Here is a 9351-nt window from a genome sequence, read left to right on the forward strand (position 1 = left end):
CACAAATATTCCCCAAACAACACGGTCCTACTGGTGGAGCCATAAACCATTGCCCCCTCTATATCGATAAAACATTCTGCTCCTACTAACCTTTCTTTCACACTTCCAAAGCTGTCTCTTATATCAAGATTCCCTAGAACACTAAGACACACACCACATGCCCAAATCATGACTTCATTTCTTCAGAAAATAATTCGTGCTTATCTGAGAAAACTCTAAGAAAATCCCTCTACGTTGATCTTATCCAACGCCTATTGCGCTAATCCCAATTCCGCTAGTTCTGTTTCATTGAGTTGAAGCTACTTAGTCGACACCCATTGACCCATTCCTAAAAAATCTTCGACAATGTACTATGCGCATTACCTTAGGGGTTACCTTGCCGTGCCAAAACTTTAGGAAACCATCCGATCACCTTAAAGACTTCCCATAACTATTTGCACCTCCTCAAATCATCACCAAGTACCGACGTGAACCATTATAACTGTCCAAATACCTGCCCTTGATAAAATATCATCGGGTCCGCTCACAAACCTCGATAAAGCTCGGTAATCTGTCATACCTCGATTGTAAACTGAATTCCATTGAATCCTTGAAAGTGGTTTATTAAAATACCCAATAAGTCCTTCTGGTAATAAACATCGTCCCCCAGCTCTAATCAAACAACTCTGATTGGAAATAAAAGCACAACTCCCCAAAATTCACCAATGGTCATCCGAACTGATTCTAAGCTTGCACGAAGTCAATCATAGTCCTTTCATACATCCGTTGCGACCGATTCTAACCTGTATTCTCATGAATAATCCATCCCGTGCCGTTATCTCGACTTCAAAGGATGAGTTTTATCCAAGTCATCCACTCAGTACCGAAGAACTATACCTTATGATTGCAACTTGCATGTTTCTCAACCTTTACCTGATACGTAAATCTGACTGAACCTTATGAACTGTAAATGCATCAAATTTGTCACGCCCCAACTAGGGAAACGTGAGGGTACCTACCATTGCTCATCTCGGTAGGCGAACCCATCCCTTATTCATAAACAAATAAGAAATAATATAAATCCAATCACCCAGAATTACATAATAAGTCTAACATAAATAAACAAATATAATAAGTGTAGAAGATACATCAAATCCCAAAATCTGGTCTGAATAGTACAAGAGCCACTACATAATGTCTAGGAAATACAATTCTTGAATATCCATAAATAACTATCTAAATGATAGAATATAAAGACAGGAATAGATAAGAGTCATCTGGGCAGCGAATCCATCTAAGTGATCACCCTAGAATGCTCGTCAAACAGCCTCGAGACTTAGCCGCGAAGCGAGGAAGTCGAACCGGTTGCGAACTCTGCACTCAGAAAAGAATGCAACAAGGTAGAATTAGTACAACAACACGTACTGAGTAGGCATTATAGGCCAACAATAGTTAGATAACATATGCATAAGAAAGAGACTGAAAAATTAGACATGCTCACAATCAGATATAACTCAACACAGTCCAAAGTATCAAATCTAGTACCAAATTATCAATTCTAGTATATCACCTCAAAATCCACTATAAGTTCGAAACACAATCTCAAGTACCACTATTAAGTATACGTATCACCAAAATCAACCAACAAGTCCAATACAAGCCATATGTAAATATGAGATGAATGCAATGCTACACACACGCTTTGGATGGAATATCTCGTCGCCTCAACATTCATTACCTATGGGGGACCGCTAAGTCCATGTACCTGCTGGCGCACAGCCCGATTCAATAGTCAATGCTGCGGAACATGCAACCCGATCCCAATTAGTGTTGCGGTATGTGAAATCTGATCCAAGTAAGTGTTGCGGTGCACAACTCGATCCTAATATATGTATAAAAGAGTGAATGCATGATAAAAATGCCAACAAGAAATATATGAATCAATGGTGCAACACATGGACAAATGTCTCAATCACAATAGCAATATCCTAACCTTACTTTCCTTTCCAACAACCTCAATCATGATAAATATGCTCTCTGAAACATAAGGTAACCACTAAGCATCAACTCTAGAATCAATCACGTGGAGACAAGCCAACAACTCCCAAATAAGCTACAACTCAATAGAACACAATAAGGCGACAAGCCATAGTCAACAACAATACCAACCTAAGTATTCCATCCCAACTCTATACCTGAAGGTTTACATGCTGTATCCAACAATCACTAACTCTACATATGATTTGCAAACCGAAGTCTAACCAAAAGGTAAGTCGTAACCTACCTGGAAAGTCGAATAGGAGCTACGAACTGTCACACCTTAGCCTTGCCCTTTCTTTGCGCCTCCAAATACTCAAACTCTAAACATATTCGAGTTCTACATTAGAATCCAAGAAGAACGATACCCATATTTCTATACATCTAATTAGGTCAAATCCTAACTCATGAAATTAGGGAAACGGTCCCACAAGGGTAACATGGGAAATTGGAAGGATAGACATGCAATTCAAGCTTGAGGTTATCAAACCCACTAATCAATTGCTAAATCCACTCAAGATTAAGCCTAATTCGAATTTAAAGTAAAAAAGCCCTAAATTTGGGTATGAACCTTAATTTTTTAATCCTCAAATTAATCAGTTTAATGGAACAAATAAGCTCAACAACAATGAATTCATCAAATGCTATGGTTATACTAGTCAATTTCTCCATCAATTTCCATTTAGGAAGTCTAAACCCATTTCAAGAAATTTATCATAAGACTAATCTTCTCCAGTTTGATTCTAGTGATTTTAAGCATGGATTAGGGATCTAGGAAGGCAAATAATGAAGTCTAGGATCAAAGATCTCACCTCCAAGAAGACTCATTCCAAAAGCTATTCAATTCTCCCAAAGTGTGCTTAGAAAGTGATGAAGGGAAATGATAGGGTTCAAGGGTTTTAACTGAAGGAAAATCTGGAAACACTGCCCCTCACTCGATGAGCAGTAAGATTACCCGCTGCAGCGAGCTCGCCACGGCGGCCAAGGGACCGTTGTGGCGCCTCACGCCAATATCACCTCGCTGCTATATGTCACGACCTATTTTGTCATAAGCCGTGCGGGCACTTACCTCTCCCACCTCGGTAAGCGAACCCTTAACCCAACGATAATTAAGACATAAATAATTAAATCAAGCAACGGAATAGAATAAATACGTAAGTCTCACGATATATATATATATATATATATATATATATATATATATATATATATATATATATATATATATATATGTAGCAGAATAGTGCGGAATAATAATATTAATATCCCCAAGGTCTAGTCTGAGTAATACAAGATCATCTAAAAGGGAAGTAATACAAGTCTGGAATAATGATAGAGAAGTCTTCAAGGCAGCGAACACCATGCTCACCCTGGAAACTCGGGGATAATGTTGAAGCGACTATCAGCCACGCGTAACGGAACCAGATCCAACCTGATACTCTGCATTCATAAAGGAATACAGAAAGTGCAAGTCTGCACAAAACAACAGTACTGGTAGGCATCATCGGCTGACTAAGATAGCTAACACAATCCAGCTAATAAAGCAGATAAGCAGATAAACCAACAAGTATAAGTCAATGTAATCGAATCTAAGTATACGTCATCGCCTAAGTAAAACCTCTACTCCCAAATGTGCCAAGTCTGAATAGATCAAGTCCGAATCCAACATCACACCAAAACATCTCAAAATCAAGCCATAATGTAATGCAATGCAATAGTGTATGAATGCAATGCAATGCCATGCAAATGCTGTGTACACATGTACTCCGGACGAAAATATCGACATCTCGGTAGCACAACCCAGTGTGACTCGCGAAGTCTAAGTGCCACCCATCCCAGGATACTATTGCAGCTTTCGATCTTGTAAAGTATGCTAGTGTGAACACAAATCAACTTTCTCTTTCTTTAAGAAAAGAATAACTCAAAAGCAAACAATGTTAGTTCGTTAGGTGATAAAAGATAAGCAAGATATTACACAGAGTTGATAGGTAAAGCATGTATCACGTAAATAATCCTATGTTCGATTTAAATGCTTGATTGATCCCCTGTACCAGGTTTTCGGGTATCTTGGCTCTGCTAAGTGGGGAATATATATTTATAATATATAAGGATCTAGTCTTATATTGACTGCCTACGTACTCCTCAGTGGGAAGTCAGGCCCATCCGTAGTTCGGTTTACATAATAAAGACTCTCCTACTTTAAACTTACCCAAAACCAGGCCTGATAAGGGCTTCCTACGTATCCCTCCTTGGGACATCAGGTCGGCGTAGTTCTTTTTACATAGAAATAAAGGGGGTGGGGGTGGACAAATCTGTTCAAAAATACAAAAATGGAATCCCCCTAAAAATCTACCTAAAAGGTGACCTCGTCCTGAGATCATAATGGGTTTTTGTCTTTTCAACCCATTTTCCTGGCCAAAGGCCCTTCTCTAATATTGGGGAGGGAGTACTACCCAAATTCCTCCTGTATGGACCAAGTGCTCTAGCTCGAACTTGAAGGCCTCACATTCCTCGATGTCATGCCTACAGTTCCGGAGTGAAAAAGACAAATCTTTCTCCGACTCGTTCCCACTGATGAGTCCCTCCAGGCGGCCCTGATTGGCTGGATCTTCCCTATGCTAGCCAGCTTCTAGAAAATACTTGCATGTGAATTATTGATGATGGTAAATATGAGTGTTCAGCGTGATTCCTTCATTTGGGGAACAGTGTCGTAGACCAACAGCGATTGGAGCCCTCACAGTTTGGGGATGGTCTTGTCATCGATTTATCTTATGATTCTCTTTCTGGGGGCCAAACATTCATTTGCAGTATGGGTTGATTGTTCTTGGTGAAATGGGTACCTTTTGTGTGCGAAGACCAGGGCACAGGGTGGCAACTTCTCGTGGCTAACACAAACGACTCCTATACTCTTGAGCTTGTCAAAGACTTCTTCACATGTCACGTGCCTTGGTGAGAAGCGGTAAGGGCAGACAACGGCTTTGAGTGTAATTGCCTACCAAGTCAGCTACGCCGAGAGAGAAAACTCTATCCACTCCTCTGGTTCTCCTCCTTGATTTGTGGAGGCAACACGGGCATCCTTTCTTGATGACCAAGTTGAATCCTGTGGGTCGGAATCTATTTCATAACCTTCGCCTCCTTGTCCCTCGAATAGGGGTACGTACCCAGGAGGTATTCCTTTGCCTTTATCCGAGATGTTCTCAAGATGACTCATCGGCCTCTTTGATCTTGGCCCTAATCGCCCTGATTTTCCTTTCCAAGTCTTGAATCTTTCTTTTGATGGCAACATATTCCATTCTGACCTTTGGGGGAAATGTAACTATGGTTAGTACAGGTTTGTAACTATTTTGGTGTTTTTCTTTGGGTGGTGGTTGGTACCCGAGATCAATCAAGCATTTAAACGAAACATATAAAACAAACAAAGCACATATTGCAACATATACTACTCGCGTTCCTATGATTTCTAATCGCTTGAAACATAAATGTGCCATTTGTACCAAACCATTGCCCCATAATCATAAATGTCATTAATAATATTCTTCCCCGAAGGGGTACAAAAAGATAAACAAATATAGAAAAATAATCAACAGAAGTATCCTCTAGTAGCTGATGATAACGCCCTATTGGTCCTTGCCTTCTTGGCCTTTCAGAGGGTAGTCTGAATGTGGAGGTGGGCTGATGTCAACGCAACATCCATGAAGAAACCCTTCTGTTTAAAGCTCATCGGGGCAATGTCATCCAAGGTCTTCTTCATCTAGTCATTGAGCTCAATCAGGCAGTCGTGGGTGAATTCTAACTCACGTCTCAAGCTTGCTATGGCAGCTTGACCTTGCTCGACCTTTTCCAAATACTTAGCTTCCCTATCATTGGCTCTCCTCTGAATCAGACGTGCTCGGATCTCGGCTTTGGAGTCTTTGTCTTGCACACAACTGTAGAGGATAATCTTAGGAGGGAGAGTACCTTGTAAGTTGTCCCTTATCCAATCTTTATACTCCTCTTCACAACCCAGATGGAACCGATCGGGAGCTAGGGTGACGAGACCCCAGTCATGCGACCGTTCCATTCATGCATGCAATCCCTGGCTCTCGTAGTCCTATCCCCATCATAGTTAATGATGAAATACCCCATGTTTCCAACTTGGGGTATGATTTTGGTCCTCCTAAATTGCCTCAAGACTCTAGAAAGTGTGTAAGGGTGAATTCCTCGAATTTCCTTAAGCGGCAAGAATGGACACTTTCTACCCTTGACTACAACCGTGTTGGACACGAAGTCATCAAACATCAATTGAACACTCTCTTCCCTAAGTCTAGAAAAAGTGTAGGTCTAACTCCGCTTGGTCTGATCCCCAAAATTCGGATAGAAGTTAAAAAGGCTGTCATTTTCTACCGGTTGCTCAAGTATGGGTTACCCCCAACTTTGGTCATGTGTTTGAGGATCCACCATTGTAGGAGTACGTTGCATCCTTGGAAGTATTTATAGTGGTTTCTACAAAGGCTTAGGGCTTGGTACATATCAGCCAGGATGATGGGGTTAGGTCAAAATATTTGGTTTCTTCTTGATGGGTTATGCCGTTTAAGATGGCATGGGTGACTGAAAAGACTCAGGTATATATGACTAAAGACCAATCTTTGGGAGAGACCATAAGTCCTAAGAAGCTTATGGCAAAGGCTAAGGGTCGGGTGGCTAACCATTTGGCATAGGTTTCGAACTTGCCCAAGTGTTCCACAAATTCGCTCGGGTTACTGAACCGTTTGTACAGCTCTCTAAAGAGTATGGTTGGGCCATGTGCCCAATTAGTATGAGATAGGGAAAGTATTTTGAGTATTTGGGGGTAGGTAGGATTTTCTAGGATTAGAACGTTTTTGTCGGGCTTCTTCCTTCTTTTCAAGCCCAATCCTACCAGTCAACACATCCCTCAATTCCTCCAAAGTCGGGGCCATTTCTACATTATCCCTAAAGCGAAAAACCATTATATATCGGTCCCAAAACCCGGTGATTACCTCTATTAGCTCCCTGCAACCCTTCATCGTCATTATAGAGGTTAGGTTTCCTAGATGGAAAGAAATACCCTTTCTTTCTTCTTAGTCATTTGGCCCCACTATATATGTAGCAAGTCCTGTGTGTTAATAACCATATCAAATTGCAAGTCGATAGACATCTACAAAAACAAAGCTAAGGTTAAGTTTTCCTCCCAATAGGCAATGATTTAGCACATAGGCACATTACATGTTTCCAATTAGCACATATATGAGATGCAGTGTTTTTCGGGTCATAGACCATACTTGACATGGGGTTGTCTTCCTAACGGGTTTAGATATGTCTGAAATATCCAAACTCAATCTATTTCATCTTTGGATTTGGCTTAGCTTAAACCTAGGCTTATGCAGGATTGGGCTTTTCGAATTGATCTTGGACCCGAGTGGACTACTCGAGGTGAACCGTTGTCGGCTGTTTGGTGACCGCACACCAACTCCTCATTTAACGTGTTCCAAAGAAAGGATGTTTCGATTTTTATAGTGAATAGACCGCGAACCCGTGTGTCCCATTTCAAACCATGCTTTTTGCCAGGATTGGCGGAATTTATGATATGAAATGAATGACAATTTATAATTGCGGAAAAGTAAACACTTAAGAAAATAATTAAAATTTAATTCACATTATATTGAAACCCTTATGGTTATAAGCTAGAAAAATGCCCAGCAGAGTGGCCATCTGTTACGGTTCACTCTTACGCGGGTGCATAAAAGCTATTAAGAGGTTGTTAGGATGAGAAACCTTTCGGGGATCGGGAAGATACAACCAAGTTTGTTCAGTGCGAAGCCGAAGACGGACTCTAAATGGATTTTAGTATTTTTAGAGTCGCCACCTAATTTATTTAAGGGAAATTAGGAAAATCTTGTGAAAAGGATTTATCAAGCAATATAAAAATTCTTTTAGAACTAGAGTTCGAGGAAAAGGTTTTGGTGATCCCCTAGGGAAGATTTTAAGCGCCCTAGCATTAAGGATCCGTAGCATATGGTTGACCTACGAGCTTCAATGTGTGATTATTGTAATTATATCTTTAAAATGTTCACTCTATCGCAAAAATGTCATTCTTTCTCATAAATTCTAAAATTTCGGCAAAATGTTCCCTTAGGAAAGAGGGTTTTTGGTTTCAAAATTCGTATAACTGTTCAACTCACTTCATTTTCAGACCAAGACACAATCGGAATTTCTCCCAAGTAGAGTCGCTACTATTTTGGTCCTAATGATATGAGTTTAGTTATATATATATAAGAAAAATAGGTGGAGTATATCTCCCTTTTATAATATGAGTATAAAAAGGAAAGTTTATTAAGTTCATTTTTAAGTCCTATTGAAGATCAAAAATAGGCCAAGTCATATCCGCACCAAAGCCATCTCATTCTCAAATTTGGTCAAAGAAATTCCCCTTATTTGGTCCCTTTGTTTGGGCTATTGGCCCCAAAGTATTAGTTTTTCTCTGAAAATTGTCCAAGTTTCAGAAAACGATCCATTTTTTATTCTGAAAATTCTATGTTATCAATACTTATCAAGATTTTGGTCAAGTTCCAAAGAAATATTTTCTGCCAATTATTCCAAACATTTCTCAAATTTCACTTTTATTTTCTGGTTCGGTCCGATTCATTGAAACTCATAAAGAAACTGTTGCCAAATTTTGGGACGGGCTCGAGGCCTAAAACTTATTCTTTGTTATTTCCTCAATTTCTACAAGGGCGGAAAGCCCAAATCTATAACTCAGTTGCATCTTTTGAAAATAATTTGAACTTAAGCAAATTATTAAACCAGTTTTTTAAACTTGGGAAATTCATTATCGATTCTATGCAAAAATTATATTAGGCGAGAGTTTAAAATACTTAGGCGACTTCCTAACAATACTAAACGTTTTCCTAAGTTCTAACATCCATAGGGTTTCAATATTCACATATGTCTATACAAGTACATTTATACAAAAATAAATTAAAGGAGTAGAATTTAGGCTAGTGGGCCTACCTAAGCCCACCAATTGCCTGTTTTCACCCATAGGTGGGCCTTTAATAAATTAGCTTCCCTTATTTTCCACCGGACTCGATTGAATGAACAAGAAGTGGGCCTAATTGGTTTATAGTAGAAAGCAGTGGCCCACGAAGTTTCACATGCAACAGGAAAGAGGAGGAGAAAAAAAAGAATTTAAGGTCAGAGGATATCTTGGTCTTAAACACATGCTTAAGATAAATTTAACAAAACCGCAGGCAGGTATGTACTAATTTATACTTAGTTTAATTTACATGATACAAAAGTCCCAATCCAAATTATATATGCAACAGAATTCAAACAAGA

Source organism: Lycium barbarum, chromosome 1 (assembly GCF_019175385.1).
Source record: "Lycium barbarum isolate Lr01 chromosome 1, ASM1917538v2, whole genome shotgun sequence".
Lineage (NCBI taxonomy): Eukaryota > Viridiplantae > Streptophyta > Magnoliopsida > Solanales > Solanaceae > Lycium > Lycium barbarum.